This window comes from Ixodes scapularis, unplaced genomic scaffold (genome assembly GCF_016920785.2).
Source record: "Ixodes scapularis isolate PalLabHiFi unplaced genomic scaffold, ASM1692078v2 PGA_scaffold4__175_contigs__length_147842914, whole genome shotgun sequence".
Lineage (NCBI taxonomy): Eukaryota > Metazoa > Arthropoda > Arachnida > Ixodida > Ixodidae > Ixodes > Ixodes scapularis.
Window position 1 is genome coordinate 50,343,667 of NW_024609879.1, and position 10,558 is coordinate 50,354,224.

General features: G+C 48.0%; 1 pseudogene; it reads right to left on the bottom strand.

Annotated features, from left to right (window-relative positions):
- Positions 1–2,096: 2,096 nt before the first annotated feature.
- LOC120840648 lies at positions 2,097–2,587 on the bottom strand (annotated as a pseudogene).
- Positions 2,588–10,558: the final 7,971 nt, after the last annotated feature.

Below are 10,558 nucleotides of genomic sequence, written 5' to 3' on the forward strand. Positions count from 1 at the left end.
GCCTATTGTTGTTGTTACACCCAACACCACATGATACCTTTTTTTAGAAGCTGATTGAGCGGTTGGGATAGCTCGGAACAGTGTGCAGTGAAAGTCCCGTAGAAGGCAATCATTCAGAAATATTTTTGTAGGCTCTTTATATTATGTGGGCTTGGGTATTCTGTTAGCGCGCGCAACTTATCTTCGTTGGTGCGGAGCGTGCCGTTATCCAGAACGAATCCTAGAAGGTTAATCTTGGGCGCGGCCAACTGCACTTTTTCGGGGTGAAACGTGAGACGAGCATTACGCACTCGCGCAAGTACAATGCGAAGATTTTCGACATGCCCTCAATAGTTCACGAAAGGGGAACAGCGCGAAAACAAACGAGGGACGTGTAGAAGAGGTAACGGTAGACAGCCCCGTGTCTGTCGTAACCTCCTCTACTCGTCCCTCGTTTATTTTTGCGCTGTTCCCGGTTTCATGATGTAAAACCAACTCGATAACTTTATGCGTTATTGCCCTCAATAGTTCTCGAGAAAACAATCACTTCATCTATCAATGCAATGAGAAATTCGTACTTCGAGTTCCCGGTTACAAAATTCATCGGACGTTGAAAACTGGCTGGATAGTTAGACAAGCCAAAGGGCAGTCGGGGTGAACTCAAACAACACTCTGTGGCAGATGAAAGATGGTTTTAGAACGTCTGATGAGTGAATCTGAACATGAAGAAGCACTTGACTGAAATCCAGCATTGTAAACACGGTCACGTTACCGAGCGCATACATCAGAGAGGAAATGCTGGGGAAAGGGTAGCCGTCTTGTACAGATACATCGTTAAGCCGCCTGTAATTCACACACAGTCCGGCTGTTCCGTCTTTTTTTCTAAACAAGAAGGGGAAACGTCCATGGTCTCTTCGACTCAAGTACTGAACCTGTATCGCTCTTTATCTCCTCGACCGCCGAATATAGGAGTGCCCTTTTGTGGACGCTGATCGGTCGAGGGTTGCACTTCCGAGGTGGCACTTCACCGGTTTCAATGCGGTGCAGCAGGATGTCATTTTTTCCAGGCGTTTTCATAAGCATCGGTGCGAAAAACTGCAGGACGGCAGGCAGGTCCTGCTTCTGATGGCTGTCTGTGGGGTACATCCACAACGATTTTCGAACGCCGGCAGGTAAGACGTCCGGCACCATGGTGGAGTGGGCTGCCGTAGGTGGGTTATGGATGCAGACCTCAAGTCTGGTAAACATACTCAGCTCTTGTTGTTGTCCCAGCCGGCATCCGCCATCAGAAATATCGTGTCATGCTTTTTCCTGTAATGAAATCTTGGCCCAAGATCACGGGTATCACGAGTCCTGGCAGATAAAGCATTCGCTGACTACGCTTTTTTTCCATTAAACAGAGTCTGCAGCCGTACAACTCCTTCAGCGGTTATCGCTACACCAGAAGCTAGCTGCAAGCGCGTTTCGCATTCCCGGAGGCTCATCTTTTTCGCTTTGCAGAGTTCGAAAACGGAATCTCCTATGAGCGCGAGAGCGGCCCCAGAATCCAAAAGTGCGGCAATGGGAACACCAAGCAGTGAAATCGTCATGCGCGGCTCAGGGATGTTAGGCTCGGACTGTATTCGACATAGCGATGGAATCCTGCCACGGCCTCACTGCTCCCAGGGATTGTAGTGGCCGTCGGCGAGTCGCTCTCTGGTTTCAGCTTCGCCGGGCGTGGTAGTTTCCTCGGTTGTTCTGGTTCCGGCCCTTTGCCGCCGTCTCGTTTCATGTCTTGTTTGTAGTGTCCAGAAGTCTTGGACACTGGTTTCGGTGATGGCCGGGCTGCTCGCACTCGTAGCAGTTGTCTGACGACAGTTGCCTGCTTAGGCTATCCGCACCAAGGTGCCTCTCGGACCACCTCCAGTGATCGGGTGATGAAACACTAAGGGAGGGCCTCCACCGGGCTTGCGACGGCTGTTGTGGCGATAGCTCGTTCCGTTACTGCAGGAGTCAATGGTGCATGACTATGAGATTTCGGCCGCAGCGTGTCAGTTTTCTCCAGCAACTTGCAGGAGCAGACTGACGAAGATAGCTCGCCTGGGTGGTGATCTCCGTCAGGCCCCAGCTTTCGATAGGGCGCGGCCAACGGCTTCCCACCTTTCGTGGCGAACCCCGCCAGGGACACTGACGGGCCCTGCTATGACATATGACAACCCTCGATGAGAGTTAGGCGAATGGCCGCTAATTTCTCAGGTGAGAAAGTCCTTCATGCCACGCCAACTCTCCTGGTTGACGTGGTAGGGAAGGGAGGTCTGGTTCGGACAGATGACTTGCGTGGTGGCCTCGGGGCCCTGCTATGCACATGCCGCTTCGAGTGCATACTTGGCTGGTGGCGGCAGCACGTGGCTATGCTGGGCATGAATAGCTTGCTCAATGAGGCGGGTGCCCCGGGCTAGGTCTTCAAAGGTCTCAAGGGCGCGGTTGATGAGGTAGATGTGGTATCTTGGGTGGCACTGTCTTCTGACCGAGCTACTCGGTCCGACACCTGTGTATTCGTGTTCGCTCTCTTGAAGAGCTTTTGAATGACTCGAACGTACTGGACCCGACTTTTATCTGGGTCCGGCGTCCTTGCCTCAAGGTTTCGGAGAATCTGCGTCGCGCAGTCAGCAGGCAGAAACTCTTCTCATAGCCTTGTGTGGAAGTCCGCCAGGCTGAGGAAGGGGGCCTGCGACCCCAATCAACACTCGGCGCTCGTTTTTAGTTCAAGCGGCACGATGCGGTCCACGATGGAGGCTTCCGAGACAACAGACGCACGGGGGTACGTCTGCAGCTTGTCCAGAAAGTCTTGCAAGGACTTGACGTCGTCGTATCCCGTGTAGACTGGCACAGTCAAGTGTGGTCTGGGCTCTTGTGATCGGGTCTCCTGTTGGCCAGGCGTGAGGTCCAGGCGGTGCGTCAATGAGGCGCACATCTCCGTGACCTTCGTGAGTAAGGTCACGAACGCCACTCACCTCCACGAAAAGGTCCCGGGAGAGTTTGTCCCTGCAAGCTCAAAAGCAGAATATAAACCAAACTGGTAATTTTGCATGTTTGACTTCCACTTTTATGCATAGCCCTGAAAATTGATACTTAGTACGAGGTGCGCTGCACGACCCTTGGAAAACTCCACACACAACCCCTTTTGGAAATGCCACTGCTGACTCCTTAATTTTTCTGTTCTGGCTCTCTCTTTTGCTTCCTATATTTTTTGCTGCCGCTTTTTGGCTTCGTTACGGGGTCAGTGTTAGCGCTTCCCAAGGGGGTTCGGGTGTGGCGTTTACAAAGCCAAGACGATCGGCTACCAAGGCATCGTTACATTCCTGCGCGATCGTAAGTACTAACCCCATAATTGCTTTGAGCTGTGAATCCAGCGATTCGTGGCATTTTCAATACACTACAACTATACCGACCGCGGTCACGGTAGCCAAGTGTGACTCACGCAGTTCCCGAGCTGGCGGTGGCGTCAAAGATGCCATCAACGGAGGTGTCGTGGGCGCCGCCATTTGCAGCGGTGTTTTTTTGAGGCGCATTAAGGGTACTCATGCTGTTTCCAAGAAACAACGGACCCCAAAGCCCAAGCCACATTGCTCGTTTTAGGCCTTGGGATGCGCATTAGCGAAACGTTATTTCTTTGGGGTAGCGGACGTCATTCTGAAACTCCCTAGTTTTGACAACTTGTTCCACGCGTCTACAATGCAAACAAAAAATAATAAAAGCACGCTTACTAACTGTGTTGAGTTGCTCGTTAGGCTGTTGCGTTGCGGACCTTGCACGCTCTTCTTGAATATAATCATTACAAAAGAAAGTTTTACATATAGATTAACTTGAATAAATTAGCACATTTCCATGTCTAAAAGCATGTCCTTCCCGCGACACAAACGCACCCACTGCACAAACAAAACTATGCTGAAAAAAAAAAAAAAACTGGTGTTGCTAGCGTTGGGCATCTGCAAGCTCTTTACAAAATCGAAACGGAAACTGACCGAATCGCGAAAGAAGGGTGCCGTAACAAGATTTTTAGAAACTTAGGAGTAAAGTAGGGTGAATACGGCTATTGTTATAAGCAGAGAAAATAAATGTGTAAATCATAACTAACACGGACATGCTATTTGTTTAGGGTGCAATGGAATAAGTAGAGAGGGGATTTCTTGTATCAACCCATGAAGGTATTTTTGTTATTTTTCGTGGCGATTACTTTTACTTTACTCTCAGCTTACAGCATTTTATTAGTAAATTATTTTAGCGCACCAAGCTCCAAAGATTTATGTAGCCTATCGTCCTAAAATGCCATCAGAAAAGCGAGTATTGCAATAAGCTTTTTTGCTCTAAATTTTGACGGTATGTGAGTCTTTGAATATAGCATTAATATCGAGATAGGAAACTATTTGAATTTCTGTAACACCATTAATGGAAAACAATGATGTGTTATGGAAGCTTGGCTGAAACCATTTTTGCCATATTAACATACATAGAAATAAATTAAGCGTAAAATTTTTTTTCATAATAAACTTGACTAATATACTTTTATACATGCTGGAATTCTAGAGCGGACACATCCTTTGAAGGTGGAACAGATATTTGCATCACACAGTCCAGGTTACATAACAGATTCATCAAATGGGCCGGCGTATTTCTGACACGGACTATTTTTACCTCTGTTGGATGTGTGAGAAATATATCAATTTCGTCCAAAAACAACTTTTCAAGAGTACAGAAGCATTTAACGATTGCTCGGTACACCAAGTTGTCTTTGTTGGTGGCTGAAGTTCACAGGAATGTTCTAATTTCTCTGATGCAGCTACATGCTCCGAAAACTTGATTAAAATGTTAGCTTGCTACATGCTAGTGCACTTATGCTTCCCAACGTATATGTGCTATTTTTAGGCTGTTTCACCTGTTTGTAAAAATGACTCAACGAATCGACTGAAAAAAGCAATAATCCATTTTTTTTTATTTTCTAAAGTCTCGAGGCTGTTAGTGTAGTCATTAGTTAGTACATGACAATCTTTATGCTTTTAGTGAAGTTTATTTAGCGCATGACATATTTTATGCTGTTAGTGAAGATCATTTACCACACTACAATAAATCTGCTTCCTTTCGATTTCAAGAGCATATAAGTGGAATGTGATAATTTAATGTGTATTAATAAAAAGTTCCAGGTTAACAGCGATTCTGCACTCACGAACTTACTCATTTACTGCATGAACCACATGTATTTTGCCATACCACAAAGGCGCACAAACCTCAGGGTTGAAATGCATTGAACTTATAATGTTAACTAAATCTGCGGTTGGTATAGCTTCATTTGGCCGCTAGAAACATTTATCACGCAGTGTCTATAGACCGACACGCGGGCTTGACGTCACGGAGCTGCGGCGGCGCTGCGATTGCGCCGGAGCCGGGTGGTGTGGGCAGAAGGACACACGTTTCGCATGGGCGTCATAGCATTTCAGCATGCCGCAAAGTTGTGTGGTCATTAATTTCACCGAAAGGTACAGCAGAAGTAGCAGAGTGAGTTTCCACAAGTTCCCGGCAGACTGAAAAGCGCAGAAGGTGGATGATACCCGTGGGTCGAAAAGAAATATCGCCTCGCGCGAACGACCGTTTGTGCGGCGAGGACTTTTTTGAAGGCAAGTGTGGCTTCCATTTCAATCTCCGTCCTGAGGCTTGCTTATGTGCAGGGAAACCGTCGTCTGATCGAGACCGCCCGGATTTTGTTTTTCATAATGTTCGCGCACAAAGCACCGGCCAAGCGCTCGTCGGTGGCTATTTACGCCCGTGCTAGCAAGCGGAAGGAGATCGGCGACATAGCGGCCTTGTTGTAGAGTTACCGAAGAAAGTAACGAAATACGTTACTCGTCACTTCCAAAACAAAGTAACGCGTTACCGACCTACGTTACATCGAAATGAAAGGAACACGTTGCCAGTTCACGATAAGGAAAGAGGGACATCTAAGACAAACAGTCTGTTTGTCTTAAATGTCCCTCTTTCCTTATCGTGAATTAATAACCAACACGCTCAACCATCTACACGTTACCAGTACCGGTAAAAAGTAGCGTAGGTTAGTTTTGCGTTATTTTTTTAATTATGATTTAACTCGTTTTACTGTTTTCATGGTAAAGCTTATTTTTCATATAAGCTCATATTTCCAGAAACATTATATCCATTCAGAAACTGAACATAATTACTTTATCTATTTCTACGGTTTCACCTAAATACTCACAAAAAAAAACACAGGAAACTAAAAAAAGTTCATATGGCTTATTCACGCCTAAAAACACAGCAAAGGTTGAAGTCTAATTTCTTTAAGACTCGGGAAGTAGTAACGAGTAACGTAACTACGTTACACGTTACTTGAAACAGTAACTTAAGTACGTTACACTTTACTGCTTTGACGAAGTAATAAGTAGGTTACTACGATACTGAAAAAAGTAACTCGTTCCCGGTGACGGCATTACTTGTAAGGCTTTACCGCCAACACTGCAGAACGGACAAAGCGTTACCGCTTGTCATACCTTGTGGTAATGAGGGTAAGAAAAATATTATACCTTGACTTAAAGACACTCTGTGCAGTTAATCAATTCATAAATACACTTCAGGAGACCCACGTCTGCTGATCCCGCCGGCAGAACGGAAAGCGGCTCGAAGTAATTGTAGGCCTCGAGCGAGTATGTACGCCTGCACCGTGTCGGCCGTGAACTGGCTTGTCCAAAAAACAAGGTAAACGACGGCGTGAGCCGTCGACGTCGGTGGCAGCCACTTCACGTCGGAGCTCCAACAGGCCTTGTTTACGATATACAGATCGTCGAAGGCAACGCACTCCAAGCGCACTTTGTCTCGAAACCGCTGCCGTTTAGGCTCGAGTAGCGAGCTCAAATAGTTGGGCATAACTTACGACATACGTTGGCAGGAAATACGACGTACGAATAAAGTTTGAAGCGTCTCTACAACGTCAACAATGTGCGTACGCAATAGAACGCAATGTCCAAAACATGGAGAGCCTCGCCGCTTCTGCCGGCAATGTAAATAAACAGAGACGCGGCGCGTGTCGGTCTATTGAGAATCGGAACGAAACTCGGGAGACATGCACTCTTTGCACTTTTTTTTCTTATTCTTTTTTTTTTTTTTTTGCGATGGCTCCTAAAAAGAAAGAGGGACGATTACGCCGTGATGTTCCGCTTCGGCGCCGTCTATCAATTTGCATTAATTAGCTGCTTCCTCACGTAGTTTGTCCCTAGTTGGATTAGTTCCAACAACCGGACTTGTCAATGTTTGGGGTGTGCGAACCGAATGTTATCTGTTCAGACTTGTCCAATTATATTTTTCTTCAACTAAGTTCGACAAAGAAGCGTTAGTGGAAACCGGAGATTTTTAGTCCAAACATTCTCCCGATTGCTTTTGAACTTGAGTTGTTGACATCCGGTTTGTGCAAACCGAGGATCGTCCGTCCGGACTTTCTCCGGTTTGCTCTTTAACCGAAGTTGTCAATGTCCACTTTGTTCAAATCGATTGTCTCCCCAGATTTTCGTACAAACCGGAGACTGTCTATCTAGATTTTTTACGGTTTGACTTTAAACCGGAGTCGAAAAATTCCGGTTTGTGCAAACCGCAGTGACTCTTTCCGGGCTGTCTCCGGATTGAGTTTAAATCGCATTTAGTTTTCCGGATTGAGTTCAAACCGTTATTTTTGGTAGGGTTGTGACGTTTCCCTCCCTCTCCACCCGCGGGCATCCAGGCCGTGAACGAGCTCTGGGGTGTCGGCGTGCTTTTGGACTCTCGTGGAGTAGCACCCCGCACGGGGGGGGGGGGGGGTTGCGGCCTCCACGCTTGAAGGTCAGGTTGCTGTTGCGGGCATCTTTACGCCCTCCCTTCGCGACAGAGCTTACCTAGTAAGAGCTGCGTTTTGTGGGCAAGTTTTTTATGGCGCTCACGTTGCACTTCCCTTTCCCCAGTTCACCCGGCGCGTTGCATCATGTCTCTTCCAGTTTTACTGAAGCAGGGGCACTGAGCTAATGACCAGGTCGGTACTCCGCCTTCCCGCGTCATTAGTCGGCAGGGGCATGCCCTGCGTCGACACTGCCTGCCTCCTGCTCTCCCTCTGCACTGTTCTAGGGGTGTTAGAGGATACGCTCCACCCTACACAGCTTCTGGCTCTTTATTTTCTAGGGACTTCGCGGCGAGTGCTTTTCCCTCACATGGTTGGGTAACCTTTACCCGAGCGCAGAAGAACGCGACCCTTTTACCAAGCAGTGCTGGTTTGCCATGAGGAGATGAGACAGGCGTCACTAGACCTCAAAATGCGTGAAGTTCCACCAGCTCGTGTCGTTGAGGAGCTCTGCGTTTTCTGGACCACTCTTGAGCAGAAGGATCGGACGAACGCCTTTCCGTGGACCTCCGTGGACCGTGAGTTCACAGAACTGGATCTAATCATTTTGCGAAAAAGCGACCTTGCAGGTGCCGGGTTTCGGACGGGTCATGCTTCTCGCTTTGCGTTTGCGAAATATACATCCTACACTAAAATTGAACGAACTGGAAGGTTCCTTGACCCTTCAACATTATGTGTAGACACTAGGTACAGGATAATCACGTTGTTTTATAAAGCGAGCAATGTTTTAAAGCATGTTTTCAAGGTCTGAGAAGACGACATGCAGCACGATCGCGTAGCTCGCGCATCCGGGGCTTTTGCAGACGCGATGGTCGCTTCCCACAGTGCGGCTTTGGATCCAACATGTCCGCCCTGGAAGCACCATTGCGGTACTCTGCTCCTCAAGACGGAGCAGATACAGTTGCTTTATTGCGGGGTACCCTGCTGAGCCACCTAGACTCCGATCATTCTTGGTGGGGTGAGGAAGAGTTCCTCTGGCTGTGGTCTTGCCGCAACGTCCGTCTGGTCGGTTGTCGCATTCACTTGCTTTTCGCACCCCTTGCACAGCTGTGAGACGCGCGGGGGAGGGGGGGGGGGGGATTGTACGTTGGCCAGCCGAGCGCTACCCCTGACTCACATGGTCATTCATTAGGTAAATAAGAGAACCCTCCTTGTGTGTGATGACGAGATGTAAGGTGCGGCCATGTGTGCTTCGCTATGTTACCCTTGTTACTTCCTTCCATGGATCTTCGTAGCATACACGCCCCTATTGTATACCAGTTTTCCGGCGCGCAATTTATATCTTACAGTTTACAGTGGCAATACTTTTTTCATCTTCAGCCAATCACCTTGAGAGGTTTTGGTCGTCTGTATTTGTTTGTGTCCGGCTAGCACGCAGGGAAGGCAATGGCGCTACTTCCCCAGAATTTAGTAATTATAGTGCTACCCACCCGTAGTTCTACAAAATATTATGCTGCATAGTACACCTATGCGCCAACCAATTTGTTTTAATGTCTGGGGAAGGGGGGGTGCCCCCCCTTCCCCTTCTCGGTCTCGAAGTGTATCTTCTCCCAAAAAAGAAGTTCATGCTGCACAGCACCCTAAATAACCCTTCCAATAGAATGACATTTTTAGGAAAGGAGCTCGCTGCCGGACTTCAGCATAATAAGAGTACGCTCAAAAGTATGCGCTAACGGCGTTCCAGGCAAGATTATGTGCATATTTTGTCCCCCTGTGTTTGTAATTTTAAAAGATTGGCCCCGGTACGCCTTTTTTAGTCGATGGCTAACGGTACTGTATACCTATCAACTTCTTGCGTCGATGATTGACGTCTCAACTGTGTCAGAGCAATACTACTCAGAAGACAGGGGCTACGCCTTTCCTCCCCAGGTGTCATCACTAATGGATCCACGCAGTGCCGTCTAGTTCGTGTCAGCACTGCCGCCAGCGAGTTTTGCATGCGGCTGACATCGAGCACGACGCTGGAGTGCGGCGACGCCGGGACGGAAGACTGCGCTGCTTTGAGGCGATTCTTATCGAACTACGGCGCGTTTTCCGCTTGGGCAGGTCCACTAACGATGACGTCAATTGCAGGCATAGTAGTATAGGTGGCATTGGTCAGAGACGGTGGATGTGTTCTTCCTCCTTACGCGTCTCTTGTGCGGAATATCCAGATCAACTCCGCTCTCAACTTTCTTTCAGTTCTTTCTGGTAGATGCGAAGAGACGCTGAGGGAGAGGAAGAAAGCACGCTGGGACGTCAGAGCAGCGAGCTCTAATTGCAAGGATAGAAATAGACGGGAAGCTGCTTTTATTTCTACTCACATTTCGAACTAGTTTGAGCGACGAACGGCAGCGTCCTGTGTTTGAACATGAGACACCACACGAGGCTCAGATGAGGGTCATATTCGCTCCAACTGAAGGAAGACAGTTGTTAGAGACAAAGGCAGTTAGCCTTCGAGTCAATACCACGACGCTCCCAATCAGAGCTTGGATCCCTGGCGAGCCTACGAACTCTCGTCTTCACTCTTTCTCACTCTCTTTCTGTGTAAGCATTACAGGTACGTATCGATGAAACTTCTTAATTATGCCAACGTTTCCCCGTCGCCCAGGTGTACCGGCGGGTTGGCTGTCAGATCCTGGTCTTTCTATCGTCGGCCTTCAGCTGCTGCTCCGTTTGGCTGACTGTGGGCTT